The sequence below is a fragment of the Typopeltis vanoorti genome, chromosome 19, assembly GCF_054136105.1.
Source record: "Typopeltis vanoorti isolate ZY-2024b chromosome 19, IOZ_Tvanoo_1.0, whole genome shotgun sequence".
NCBI classification, from domain to species: Eukaryota; Metazoa; Arthropoda; class Arachnida; order Uropygi; family Thelyphonidae; genus Typopeltis; species Typopeltis vanoorti.
This window is the reverse complement of record NC_143567.1, coordinates 39,158,717-39,174,396: the sequence shown is the minus strand read 5'-3', so window position 1 is coordinate 39,174,396 and position 15,680 is coordinate 39,158,717. Positions and strand designations below refer to the sequence as shown.

The 15,680-nt window shown below is 36.2% G+C and overlaps 1 protein-coding gene across 1 annotated transcript in view; it reads right to left on the bottom strand.

Moving 5' to 3' along the window:
• The window catches only part of LOC150096012 (uncharacterized), a 70,820-nt gene that overhangs the window by 28,394 nt on the left and 26,746 nt on the right, over window positions 1-15,680 (bottom strand). The window lies entirely within an intron of this gene.

Below are 15,680 nucleotides of genomic sequence, written 5' to 3'. Positions count from 1 at the left end.
AAAATTTTTGCAAGCCATTCAAGTTTTTGTTTCAAACTATTTGGGAACGTAGAGAGACAAAAACATATTAAAATTATATACTACAATAACTCTGCAAAGACTGAATGGACTTTAATAAAATCTGGGATTTAGGATGCACATAATATAATATGTCCATGGAGTTCAATTTTGATTTCAATCAATCAGCATGTTTTTATTGGCAAAGTGATTCAACCTGGTTCTAAAAATTCTATATTACTTGGATGGAACTGCATGAAATCTGGTATTTAGGATTTCCATTAAAATTTGTCAAGTCATTTCATATTTTGCTTTCAATCAGACCATTTGCAATGCCAAAATTAGGCAAAATAAAATTATATCTAGAGTAGATTAAGCCAAAAATGGGGTGATAATACAAAAACCTTTTGACACATTTGTCAGATTTTTACAAAAAAGCACTACTACTCTAAAGAATTCTTTAGATAATGTAACTTTGTCTCAGACATAATAAGGATTTTTCATGAAAATAGAAAGATAACAATCTGCAATTCTACTGAGCACACAACAGAGTGCAGGAGAGTAAACTAAATTGGAACAAGCTACAACACAATATCTAGAAGAATAAATCCAACACCAAGGAAAGTGAACTTGCAGAAGAAATGGAAAAGTACCACATCGACATAATAGGCATTACTGAGACAAAGAAGACAAAAACAGGTGATATCTTACTAAATAATAAGTATAGGATGTTATTTTCAGGCAATAATGATCAAGGATAGGAAGGAATAGCAATAGCATTCAACACCAAATATGAAGATAAACTTCTTGATTAGAAGACAGTTTCAAGTAGAGTTATGTGGACAAACTTCAAAATGAACAATGAAACTTATTTCTGCCTATGGTCCAACCAGTGGTGCACCCAGGGATAGGGGTCCATTAGGCCCCCCAAAAGGGAAAAAAACACTAGAAAATTTCCAAAATTCTTTTCCTAATTAAAATTCATTTTTTTTATTTAAGTTGTGTCGTGTCTTTTATTTCTATACTACTTATGAATTAGGGGTCACATAAGGTGGGAATACCCTATAGCTCTCGGGAATCACTGTGAATGCAAGGCAAACGAAGTACTGTTCGGGAGGACCGAGCGCTACTTTGTTTGCCCAAGCCGGGGCAGAGGAGATCACAGGTATCATGTATTGGCGATCACTGCAGATGCTCAGTCATAGGTCGTATGCAATGTGTAGTGTGTAATCTCAAATCATCTACTCAACTCAGTCCCCCACCCCAAGATTAAATCCTGAGTGTGCCACTGGGTCCCATAGAAGGTTCCACTAAAGAAGAAGTGGAAAATTTTTTGTGAGTCATTAGAACAAGCAGCTGACAAAGAAAATAGAAAAAAGTGGTCCTTGTTGGAGATCTGACCTGCAGAGTAGGAAATGACTAGGATTCCTATAAACATATTTCAACATAAAGATGTGCACAAGTTCACATGGAGAGAAGACACAAGAAATAAGTAAAGCCTCATTGATTACGTCATTGTTGATGGTGATATCATCATGCTGGCTCAAGATACAAGAGTGTACAGCACATTTGAAATTGGAAGTGACCATTACTTAGTGCTAAGCAAAATAAAAATGAATATTACATTGAAAAGAAATTACAATATCTAATATCTAAGAAAGTCTTAAAAAGAATTAAATTTGAGCAGCTTTTACAGGAAAATTGTACATTCAACTAAACAAATGTTACTGAAGAAAAAATGTAACAGTGAAAAAGAGAAGCAAACCTTGGAGTCTCAGTGGCAAACTATGAAGAAGACATTGATTCAGCTAGGGAGCTATGTGGTGAAGTTGTCTAAGGATAGAAAAATAAGAACACCGTGGTGGACACAAGAAGATGAAGCAGTCCTGGAAAAGAAGAAAGCATACCAAAAATTCCTAGCAAATAAGTCAGCAGATGCTCTAAAAGAACTAAGCTATGTGTAAAAGCAGTTAAACAAAAGTCATGGGAAGACTTTGGTAAGAGTATGGAAAATAAAATCAGGAAGGTGGCAAAATGTTCTGGAGGTTATTGAAGAAGCTTAGAAATGGAGGAAAGAGTAATGTAAAAGGAATCAAAGATGACATGAAAACTGAAAATAAGGATATCCTAGATGTCTGGAGTAATTCCTTCGAAAGACCGTTAAATGAACCCAAGCAGTAACAGAATCGTACTAGACAAGTTTCGAGAGGAATGCAAAGAGGAGTACATATCAACACTTGAGGTAGAAAAAGCAATCAAAAACTTGAAATGTGGAAAGGCAGCTGGAGTATATGATATTTGACTAGAAATGCTTAAGTATGAAGGTATAAAAGTTCTACACTGCATAATTCAAAGGGCCTGATCAGAAGGTCAAATTTCAAAGAGCTCTCATAGTACCCATCTATAAAAAAGGGAACAAAACTGAATGTGAGCATTAGAGGAATTTCTCTACTAAGTGTTCCAAGGTAAGATTTATGCAAGCATACTTGAAAAGAGGCTGAGAAAGATTATGGAAGAGAAATTTGGAGAAGAACAAGCTAGATTTTCAGAACAAATAGAGATGTTGTCAAGATCAGATTTTCACTTTAAGATAAATAGTTGAGAAATCATGGGACTATGAAAAAGGTCTGTACTTAAGTTTTGTAGATCTGGAAAAGGCATACGACAAGGTGCCTAGAGAAAAGCTTTTCAAGACAACAATCATATTGGATGAATGGAACATTATACAGAGCAATACATAGTCTATATTTAATTTGTCAGTCAGCAGTTAGAATGGAAGGAAATACAGGAAGATGGTTTGATGCAAAATCAGGGAAGGAAAGAGACTCAGAGAAAGATGAGAGTCTAGGTGGGTAGATTGATACAGTCAGAAGTGCCTTAACAGCACAAAATGTAAGATATGACAATAATGGAGTGATCACAAGTAATAGATTGATATGGGGGAGAAAATTGTTGACAGGAGATTAATAATAATGTAAACTTAATCATGTAGTGCTGTCACATTAACCTGAACACCCCTTAGGGGTACATATCAGGAAACTGACAATGATGATGATATATTTAACCTTGTTATAATTCCATTTTATTAGCAAAATAAATTTCTCTTTTTTTATTTACTTCTGTTTTGCTATAACTGGACTATTTTTTATAGGTGAAACAATTCAAAATGATGATAATATCTTGATGAATTTTTTTACATGTTATTCCTACCCATGAAAGATGGCAAGCTTACAGTCGTTTCAGATCTTCTAATTCTTCATCAAGCAGATAGTAGCCTACAGTTTTCAGTTTTTTTGGAAGAAGACTCATACAAGCACTTCATATTCATGCTGAATCTCATCGCCATCCTAGTCAAAAGGCTGGAACTATTAAGATTTTAGTACATCATATCTATTCTTTATGTTCTTTAGATGAACTTTTACAGAAAGAATTATGTTATGTTAATTCCAGTTATTTATCTAACGGTTTTAAGGATCCTTTCATCAAAAAACTTTTAACAGTCATGGTATCTCTACTTCTTCAAATACAGAAGAAATAACTTGCATTCCTATCTCTTATGTGTATGGTATTAGTGAATGTTTAATGAAAGTTTTAAAAACCACTGAATATTTTTGTTGTCTTTCACCCCATCAGAAAAATCTCCACCTTTCTAGCTTCTACCTCTTGGTTATCCAGACATCTACCAGATTCCTTGCTCTTGTGGGCTATCTTATTTTAAATAAACAGGAAGATCTGTTTTTATTCGTCTAGAACAGGGGTCTCCAAACTACGGCACGTGATATGATTTTATCAGGCCTGCCAATTGGACTAATTGAATCCGCAAAAAAAAAACATGAGGTGTTGATAGATTTCAAATGCATTAATTAAAATTGTGTTCAAATATATTCCCGAATAGCAAAAGTAACCGTAATTCAGTCTTTCTGACTGTAAAAGGTCGATTAAAATGGACTAACGAAGAAAAAAAATTTAAAAGAATTCAAAATGAAATGTTACATCCAAATAAACTTTTTTATCAACAAAAAAAATTTATGTCGCACGAAATAAGAACACTTAAAAAAATTCAGTAAAAACACAGTTAAAATGAACTAATGAGCAAAAAACGAAATAAAAACAAAATTTCCCGATCTGTATTCATCGACAAAAATCTTGAAGTTATACGAAATTAAAAAAAAAGTTACATGTAAATTGTCGGTGTATATTCGGTTGAAAAACTAACGACTAGCAAAAATTTAAACAAATTGTTTCCCGAACGGAAAAAAATGAATTTGGCTATTTCAAATAAAAAAGTATCACAGAAATTGTCGTGATAAGATTTTTTTTTGGATATTTCAGGTAAGTTATTAACCGAAATATCCAAATTATTACATTGCACCACTTGCAGTGGTACAATATAATACTCAATTTGTAATTGTATAAATGTATATTTAAAGGTGCGTATTCACTTATTCACATATTTGCTAGTACAGCGTTCTCGTGATTTTAAAAATTTTATAATTATTTATAAATTTATTCTCTTTTATAGGATTAACATGGATGGGAAAAAGAAAGAAAAGCTGATCATGAATGTAGTGTGTTTAATGAAGAATGGGGCATAAAATACTTCTTCGTACAATTGAACTCAAAGGATAAAGCTGTATGTCTCATTTGTAAATATACAATATACGCCGCCACTATGAAACAAAATACGCTTCGACGTTTTTGCAATTTAGAGAAAAGGAGTGTTCAGATAAATTTGAATCATTATGTCGTTGTTTGCGTTCTCAGCAAGGCTTATTTATGAAAGCAAATTCAGAAAATGAAGCCTTAACCTTGGTAAGCTACAAGGTTGCTTATGTGTTGGCTAAAAAAGGAAAAACTATTCATCGATGGCAATATCATCAAAGAATGTATGATGGAAGCAGTGGCCGGTGATGCCCAGAAAAACTTAATATTTTTAAAATAACAAGTCTTTCACCAAATACTATTGCTCATCGGGTCGAAAATATGGGAAATAACATTATCCAGCAAGTTGTAGGCAAAGCACAATGTTTTAGTCGGTATTCTCTCACGCTGGATGAATCAACCAATGTTTGTAATACCTAGCAACTCGTAGTTTTTTTACATGGCATTGACGATGAACTTAATGTCACACAGGAATTAGCGTCACTTCGCAGCATGCATGGCATTACAACAGGAGAAGATATCTTCAAAGAAAATTCAAAAAACACTAACAGAATATAATTTGGACTGGAATCGTCTGCGGTGCGTGACAGTTGATGGAGGAAAAAACATGTCTGGTATAAAAATGGGGTTGGTTGGGCAAATCACAAAAGCATGTGAGGAAGCAGAAATATCAAAACCAATGTTTCTTCACTGTGTTAACCACCAACAATCACTTTGAGGAAAATACATTGATATGAGCTGTGTCTTGAAACCTGTTATTTCTATGGTAAACTTCATTCGCTCTCATGCACTTAATCATCGCTAGTTTAGGTCTTTTCTTGAGGAACGTGATTCTGAGTATGCTGACTTGACATATTATACTGCAGTTCGCTGCCTTAGCTGTAGAAAGTTCTTTCACGCTTCTTTCATCTCAGGAATGAAATTGATATATTTCTTACTGAGAAAAACCATTACGAACCACTTTTATCAGATACTGAGTGAGTTTGGAAATTGTCATTTTTTGCAGATCTGGTGAACCACATGAACAATTTGAATTTAAAGTTGCAGGGTGAAAATAACTTAGTTTGTGATTTATTATCTCATATCAATCATTCAGAGCAAAGTTGATACTTCTGGAAGGCCAGGTGAAAAATTATAACTTTGCTCATATGCCACGCTGTGCTGAATTGCATAAAAAAGGGTGAAGCGAATTTCCTTTCTCCTTCGCAAATTTAGTTATTTCAGATCTTAAACAACAATTTCAGAAGCGATTTGCTGATTTGGACGGCAATGCTAGGGAAATAAGATTGCTTCAAATCTGTTTGACTGTGTTATTACTGATGTCCCAAGTCAACTTCAAATGGAAATTATTGAACTTCAGGCAAACGAACATATTAAAGATAAATACAAGGAAGGAAACTTGATCGAATTTTATAAATTTTTGAACTCTGAGCAGTTCCTAAATTTGAAGAAATTTGCTTGTAAATTTATCTCTATTTTTGGGACAACGTATCTTTGCGAACAAACTTTTTCCCCGAATGAAATATATCAAGTCAAAATACAGGGCAAATTTATCTGATGAACATTTGAAATCACTACTTGTAATTAGCACTTCAAAATTTGAACCTGAGTTTAATAAGATTTTAAAAACACAAACAAAGTTACATCATTCACATTAATGGTTTTATTATAATTTAAAATGTGAGAATTTGCTGATAGGAAATTCTTTGTGTGGAGATAGGAAAGATTAGCAGATTTAAAAAGTAGTAACTTTATTTTATCCATCTGTATAAGGAAAGTATTTGAATTTTTATTTTAGTTATCTTAATTAGCTTTTTAGAATTGCCTGTTATTGTTTAATTGCCATTCTGTGATATTGTACTGACAATGTCTGTGATACTTAGGCAAAAATTCTATATAATAAAGTATTTTTACATAAGTTTTCCTCCATTTTTATAATTCTTTTCATTATGCCATTCACAGTATTTCATTACTGAAACAAGTATTAGTACTATGGGTAGATTAAGGGTTAAATAATCCAGAAACTCTGCTTCAGAAACAAGACAGAACTTTTCCATCCACTTTGCAATGCAACACATTCCAACCATCTCATAAATGAGAACTTTATATTAAAGTATACCTTTCATTCAGCTAAAACTTCTATCTTTGCCCTCCCCAATTATGATGTTGTAGTTATGACAGACAGAAATACATTCTGCTGGTCTTTCTGAAGATCCTATTCACAAATTTATCAGCCAAAATTTGAGAGAGAGAGAGAGAGCGGAGAGGAAATTACAATAGTAGTAGTCAGCAAGACATACTCAAAAATGGAAGTGAATTTGTTTTAATAACGTAAGTAAATTGGGTAAATGTTCACAAAACTAAAATACTATAGCAGCATGGCAGGCCAAGTGGTTAGTGTACCCACTCTCCAACCAACAGGTCGTGGGTTCGAATTCTGCCATGGGCACGGATGTTTGTAATTGTCTTTAGGTGGGACATGAATTTCATCATCCAGTGTGAGACCACCGCTCCGCTTATTAGAAGTCTGAAGTGGCTTGAAAAAGTTCCATGTTTCGTCTCTAGAGCAGAGTTTCTGGACTATGTAAAAATAAATAAATAAATCACAAAAAATATATAAAATCGACAAAAATGGCAAAAAAAAAAAAAATTCTGAGGTCACCCATGTTACAAAATGTACTATTTGTTTATAATAACCTTTCATGGGTGGGAACCCCCCCCACACACACACAGAGGCATGACAATTTAATTCCCGGAATGCACCTGTCAAAAACCTACGTTTGGAGCTATACATTAGTGGCTCCTGTTGCCTTCAAAGTAATCCCCTTGTGCATTTATACACTGGTTTAGAAGGTGTTCCCATTTTTGGAAACAGGCCTGGAACTCTTTTTCCAGAATATTCTTGAGTTCCTTTATCACATTATGCTGGATATCAGCAATGTCAGAAAATCTTATTCATTTATTTCAGTCATTAATTCTGGAAACAGCTAGAAATCACAGGGAGCTAAGTTAGTTTAATAAGTAGGATGACCTAATTCGGTAATTGATGATTTATTTTGGCAAGGAACTCTCTCACGATGAGCACACTATGGCTTGGTGCATTGTCGTGATGGATGATCCACTTGTCAGACCACAATTCAGGTCTTTTTCTCCAAACAGAATCTTGTAATCTTTTCAGCACCTCTAAATAGCATTGTTGATTGACTGTTTGTCCCTGTTCAATGAATTCATGCAGTTCAAGACAATGCTGATGTGTTTCTTTGATCTTGTGATCAAAGAAACACATCAGCATTGTCTTGAACTGCAAACGTGACATGCGTGCTTTTCGAACGTGCTGAACTCTGGGGTTTTCCACTGCATGCTCTGGCATTTTGTTTCGGGATTGTACTGGAAGCACCAGATTTGCAGAAAGAACAGTCACAACTTGAACCTGCTGCTGCTTCTGTTCATCTATCAAGATCCGAGGCACAAACTTCGCAGAAATCTTTCTCATATCCAATTCTTCAGTTAAAATTATCCTGACTGTTTCTCAATTCATTTGCAATTCATAAGCCATTAATCGCACACTTAATTGTCTGTCAGACCACACCAAATCTTGCACTCTGTTCACATTTGCATCTGTCATTTTTTTTTTTGGCTGCCCGCTTCTGGGGTCATTGTTCACATCTTCTCACCCACGTTTGAATCTTTTATGCCACTCAAAGACACTTGACTTTTTCAGTGCATTCAAAACCTCCTACAGCTGTTGATTGCAAATTTGGCTCCATTATATAGATGATATTTTCCTGATTTGGGACACGGCATAAACAACCTTCACATTTTTCAAAATCATTTGAACAACTTTCATCCAGATATCATGGTTACTGCCGAACTTGAAGTAAATGGTTCTCTGCCCTTTCTATACATTAAACTTATCAGGTTGTCTGATTCTTTAAAAATCTCAATCTTCAGAAAATCCACACACACAGATAGATAACTGCATCCGTTCTCTCACCACTATCCAGCACAAAAATTAGGCATCATATCCACTCTCGCTCATCGTGCCAGGTCTGTATTGTCAGACGAAGAAGAGTTCAAAAATAAACTGAAACATCTTAAGACCTTCACAAATAATAGTTACTCTTCCAAAAGTATTAATAAACTACTATACCACCATCATCAAAACACTGCTAAGGCTTCTACCAATTCCATAGCTTACATCAGTTCTCTCTCCCCTAAACTAGCAAGAATTTTGAAGAAGTTCAATATCAAAACGTGTTTCGTCACTCTACCTAAACTCCAGCCAATTCTAAGCCACCCCCTACAGAAAATCATCACCATCTTCAGTTTCCAGGTGTCTACAGAATCATTATATGCGACAGTCGGAAACCATATTATGGCCAAACTGAAAAGTCTATCTATCTACGTCTCAAAGAACACCAGAGAGAGACATATACAATAGAACCAGAAACAGCACCCTCTTCAGCCACATCTTGTTCTCAGTTAACTCCAATGATGAAGGCCGCCAACATCAAATAGATTAGAATTCAACATCCAAAACATTCATAAATGTTATGATGAATTACAATGTCGTATCCTGGAATCAAAAGAAATAATCATTGATTCTACATCATCTTCATTTTATTATTAAAATATTCTGGATTAGAGCTAGTTGTAGAAAGTTTTCTCAGTTGGATAGTGGCATATCCCATAATGCATAGCATTTTACAGAGCTGAAAGGATGTGTGCTTTGCATTATGGGATATTAAGGCAATTAATGTGAAGTCATCAGTTTCTACATACAAGTAGCCTAGTCATGAAGTTCATATGCAAACTGTTTGCTTATACTTGGATAAAGAATTAAACAAGAATTAATTTCTTCGCATTTTTAATTTAATTTATAACCAAGTGAAAAAATTTTCTACAAAAAGTCTTTGGTGTCAATCTTATAAAATCTGTTTTTATAAGATTGACTCCTCTTTTTCACCTATGAATTTGTCTCTGAAGACCACAAGCTTCAATTTATTATTACAGGCAACATTCCTGGCCATTTTTTATTATTATTATTACAGGCAACTCCAGGGAGTCATTAGACTCATCGAGGGAGGCCCCAAATCATATTCATCACAGCTATTCTACATTCATACAGTATCTATCATACCTCGCCTTAAACTCATTCACTGTCACAGCATCCACCACAGACTCTGGGAATGCATTCGACTCATTCACCACTCTACAAGTAAAGAACCCAGCTCTAACACCTTTACTAACCACACTTTTGCCCAGTTTCCATGGATGTACCCTAGTCCTCCCACAACTAGCCCTGTTCTCAAAAATATCTTCTGAATTAATTTTATAGAAACCCTTCAGCAATTTGAATGTCTCAATCATATCTCCCCTCCTCCGCCTATCAACCAATTTTTGCAACCCAGAAATCCTCAACCTGTTCTCATAAGGTTCATTCCACAGACCTGCTATCATCTTGGTCACTCACCTCTGGATCCTCTCTACCTCCTCCCCATCAAGAAGAAACCTAGGTGACCAAATCTGGGCACAGTAGTCGAGATGGGGGTCTTATCAAGGCTTGATACAGAGGAACAATAACCTGCTTGTCTCTGCTTGTCAACGTATTCTTCAGCAACCAAGTGATTTGATGAGCTGATTTGGCCACTTTTGCAATGTGCCCCCGAAAATTCAACTCCTTATCCACCAACACTCCTAAATCTCGTGCCTCATCAATTTCCTGGAGTACAGTTCCACCAATGTAGTAATCTGCTGCTAATCTTTTCACCCCAAAATGTATAACCTTACATTTTGCCACATTAAATTGACATCCATTCACCTTAGCCCAGACCTCCATTCTATCCAAATCATCTAACAAAATTTTGACGTCATCTGCATTCACTATTGCCCTACCTAACTTTGCATCATCTGCAAACAAATGAACTGTTCCTCTCAGATCCTTTCCTATATCATTAAGGAACAAATTAAACAGCAGTGGTAAAAGAACAGATCCTTGTGGCACACCACTAGTCACAGGCTGTCTTGTGGATTCTACTCCTGAATAAACCACTCTCTGATATCTCTCTGTCAACCACCCTCCTATCCATCACACCAACCCTATATCCATCCCCATATGCTGCAATTTACTGATTAGAATTCCATGTGGTATCCTGTCAAAGGCTTTAGCATGGTCCAGTAGAATCACTATAAACCTATTACCCTTATCCAGTTCAGCCGTCACTGTGTTATAATGTGAGCAAGTTACTGAGGCATGACCTACCCTTCACAAAACCATGCTGTCCCCGATACAGTATCCCATTTTCTTCTATCCAATTTTGTATTTTCCTCTTGACTATTTTCTCCAAGACCTTGATAATGATTCCTGTTATGCTGATTGGCCGGTAATTTTCAACAGCAGCCTTGGAACCAACTTATTGCAGCGGAACTATTTTCCCCTCTTTCCACCCCCTTGGGACTGACCCCGACCTGATGCTCAAATTAAACAAAATGGTCAAGGGCACTGACAATTCTTTAGCCGCTTCACATATGACACGAGCTGGTATACCATCCAATCCCACAGATGTATTGACATTGAGGTTCTATAATAGACTAGTTACCTCTACTTCATTCATCACAATTCCAGTATAAGCTGCTGGTTCTTCCATTCCTGCAATGTCACCACCTGGATGATATACTCTTGCATAGTGCTCGCTCAGTAATTCCACTATATCGACCGATTTGGTTACCTCCTTACCCTCAGCATTTTTTAAGATCATTCTACCATGAACATTTTTCCTTTTACTTGCAACATATTGAAAAAACTGTTTGGGATTCTCTTTAGCCTGCATGGCCAATTTCCTTTCGTAATCCGCTTTTGGTTTTCTTAGCACCCTTGTTACCATCCTGGCCCTAGCTTTATACTGTTCCTGCGCCTGCTGGTCACCTTTCTCCTTGAATTCCCCCCACAATTGTTTCTTTTTTTGCAGCTCAAGCTTAATAGTGTTATTCATCCATTTAACCCCTACTTAATTTATTATTCGGACTCTTGGTATACAGTCAACCATTGCCTCCTGCAAACACTTCTTAACCACCTCCCATGCACTATCAACATCCAACCCTTGTAGTTTTACATGCCATGGCACTGAACCAAGCACACACCTAAGCTTGTCATACTTACCAGCCCGATAATTCCACACGTACCCTGTCTTAATTGTAAATTCCACTCCTTTAGCCACCTCCCAAGTCATGAACTTATGGTCACTCTCACCAATTGGTGGCAACATGGTCATGTTCGTTACAGCCACATTCTCAGTTGCAATTACTAGGTCAAGCACTCTCTGCCCCCTGGTATTTTCCACTACATGCTGCCGCAGATAGTTGTCCCTTAATAACTGCATAAAATCCTATTCCTTCGTCCCATGTGCCCTCTCCTCTTTCCAGTCAATGTTACCATAATTGAAATCACCCATAATAATTACCCTTCTTCCACTCATTTCTTCTATTTGCCTATGCATACTATCCCCACCATCGATTCCATCACCTGGTCTATAGTAGCACCCAATTGTATATTTTGTTCTGCTAGATTCTATCTCACACCAAACAGCCTCAATTGTGCTCTTTTCTCTATCCTGCAGTTCAACTTCTATACTCCTTGGCTGCAACTCATCAGCTATCATCAATAACACTCCTCCCTCTTTTTTATTCACCCTGTCACTCCTGAACACGCTATACTCATCGCATTCAATCCCACTAGCTTTATCATCTTCTGTCAGCCATGTTTCGCCAATACCAACAACCTGTGGCCTGGAAGTGCCAATCAAGGCCAAAAACTCTTCCTTCTTGTTCCTAATACTCCTGGCATTAGTTGAATTGCAGAAGCCCATTTGTCCCATCCCTACTTTGATGCCTTTTACTAACCATCCCATTCTGATTTGTTGTCCTTCGTACTCGCTCGGGCATAATATACTCATTCATACATTCATCTGCCTCCCTAAAGTCTGCATATCCACTCCCCCCGCCTCTTAATAAATCTAGTTTCCCTGAGTCTGTACATCCACTTCCACATCATTCATCAACACTTTTTCAAGCCTCTGTACACCAACTCCATTCAAATGTAACCCATCCATTTTATATAAGTCCTTTTGCCCATCGAACTCATTCCACACATCCACAAATTCCACACCACTCTCCATGCAAAATCCACACATAAAGTCATTGGCAATTATGGCCCTCCTTCTAAACACTTCACTGTCATACCGCGGTAAAATACTCACTATCCTAACTCTCTCACTCTTCTCTTTTGCTACCTCAAGTAATTCCCTCACATCCTCTATCATTTCCATTTTGTCCTCTTTCAAATCATTTGTTCCTGCCACGATTATCATCTCTTTCACCCTCTGTTTTTGCACTCAAATAGATTCGTTGACGTCCTTTATGTTCGCACCCGGCTGGTACGACTTCGTCAAACTCTCAACTATAACACCTCTTAATAGCGAATCCCCATACAGCACCCGCTCCTTCATTTTATTGATGTTTACGACCATTCTATTATTTGTTGTCACAGACTTATGCCGGTTATTAGTCGGTATGTTCAGCACACATTTTTCCGTACGCTCCAGTTGCCTTTTCGCTCTGTGTATTGCACCGTTCAAACGCGCAATTTCACTAGTCGCATTTATCTCACCATTTTCATTATCAATCAAATCATCCATTCGTTCTGTATTTCTACCTTCGTTTACACTTTCGACGACGCTCTCACACCTATCTGGCACTACCACGCAATTCTCTATCACATCGCCATTTTCTACATTCTGACTTTCTACATTCTGACTATCACTCTCGCCACCCAAAACACACTTGAGATCCTCATTCTCCTTACACTTTCTGCACATATTAATTCCACTATCACCTTCTAACCAGACTCCCACCGCTCTTCGCAAAGCATACATCTCACAGACAGCACACTGCATAAATTCATTTACATCAAAACTCTTAAACAAACATGGTGACCTGGCTGCCATTTTTTTCTTTATCGGTTCCATATGTACGCTATCTTATCTTAAAAATAATACTTAAAATAACAGAAAACGCACAAAAATTGCACAGACACACCAAGAAACAAAAAGCAAACAACACTACTTAAAATTCTAGTAAAATTGCCAGAGTAAACACAAAATACTACTAATCATTTCAGGAGCTCTCGACAAGCTGACGATCAAATCAGTGCAACACCAAGTGGGGATGATTTTCCTCTGGATCTTATCCATAACTTCCTCATTCCCATGGAACAGAGCAATCAAAATCAGCATAACAATAGTCCAGATGTAGCTTTATTAAAGCTGTATAAAGAGGAAAATAATAACTTCTCTATCCCTGCTTTCAGTGTATTCTTCAACAACCACATAACCTGATGTTATTTTGGTCACCTTTGCAATATGCTTTCTAAACTTCAAGTCTGTCAAAATCATCCCCAAATCTCTAGCTTCAATTTCTTGCAGTTCAGTTCCATCAAGGTAGTACACAGCTTGTGAGCTCTTCATCTGAAAGTGCATGAAGATTTGTAGGTTTATGCAACAGAGTTCCACGTGGTATCCAGTCAAATGCTTTTGAAAAGTCAAGCAGCAGAGTAACCATTTCTTTTATCCGATTCAATTGTCACTTTACTATAAAAAGCCAACAGATTACTCTTTCTCTCTATATAAAGTATCCTAGTCCTATGCACCCAGTTCTGAATTCAGTCTTTTACTAACTTCTCAAACATCTGAACCACCACCACTTCTGAGACACTGTTGGCCTAAAATTTACTATCCCTGTCTTTGAACCTCTTTTATGCAGTGGAAATTTTGTCCTCTTTTCACTCCCTAGCACCTTCTAAGAACTATTTAGTAGCAGAGGCTCTACCAATCGACCCACCTTTGCTGGCCGTATGAGGTCAGCCGGTTTTTTTTTTTTTTTTTTTTTTTGGGGGGGGGGTCATAATGGCTCATAAATGGCTAATGGTCATAAATATTATGTTTAACTAGTTATCATGTCTTACGTTCTAATTCATCAAGTTATGCCTTTACTCTCTACGTAGTGAAAGAATTCTTTGGGATTTCCTTTGGTCCATCAGCTGGCCTCTGATTGTAATAAGCTTTGGCCTTGCTTACCTTATGTAACCCTTCTTGCCTGTTCCTTGTACATTGATCATGAGTTTTGCTGATTACCTTTTACAGCTTAAAAGATTACAATATATTAGCTATTCTACTTTATGAAACTTACAATCAATGTTGCCAAGGGTAAAAATGGGATGAATGGGAGGGAGGTGCCCTCTCTCGATGAGTCTTTGGACTCCCAGGAGGTGTCAAATAATAATAATTCTAACAAAGACAGTAGACTGCACCAGGCTACCTGTGATATAGAGAGATCTAACATAGTTCATTCAACCATGACAGAATCCCCAGAAGTGTTACAATAACCAAGGTATATTTATGATAGCAAACATACTGCAAGGACAAATATTTTACATTAACAGTAAACTAATTGCAAAAAAAAAAAAGTACTTTAAATAATCGAATTTGTGAATTTAATTATTTAATAAATATGCATAAAAATTAAATCAAAATTTCAAACTAAAGAATAAAGAAAAAAATAATGAAAATAATATAAAGTAAAACATTATGATATTTAAAAGAATAAATTTTAGCAAACAGGCAAGGAAAATTAATTTAAAACAAAACCAACTCATTAAATCACACTTCTATTTTAAATTAAAATACCGAATTTTCCTTAAATTAATCTTAGGGGTGGAGAGCTATTGAACACTCAATAGATGAGTCAATACTTCTTTTTGTGCAAGTGCATAAACAGCTAGTGCACTTGTAACTCAAAGTAATGTAATCATATAAATAACGCAAGGCATACATGAATTTAACTTTAAATATGCTTATTCATACTCATGAAATGAGGAAATGCTGTTGTGTACTATAAGCCAACAAATGAGGTTCACATGATTTAAATGGATATTAGATAAATTATCATATTATGAAAAGAAAAAAAAA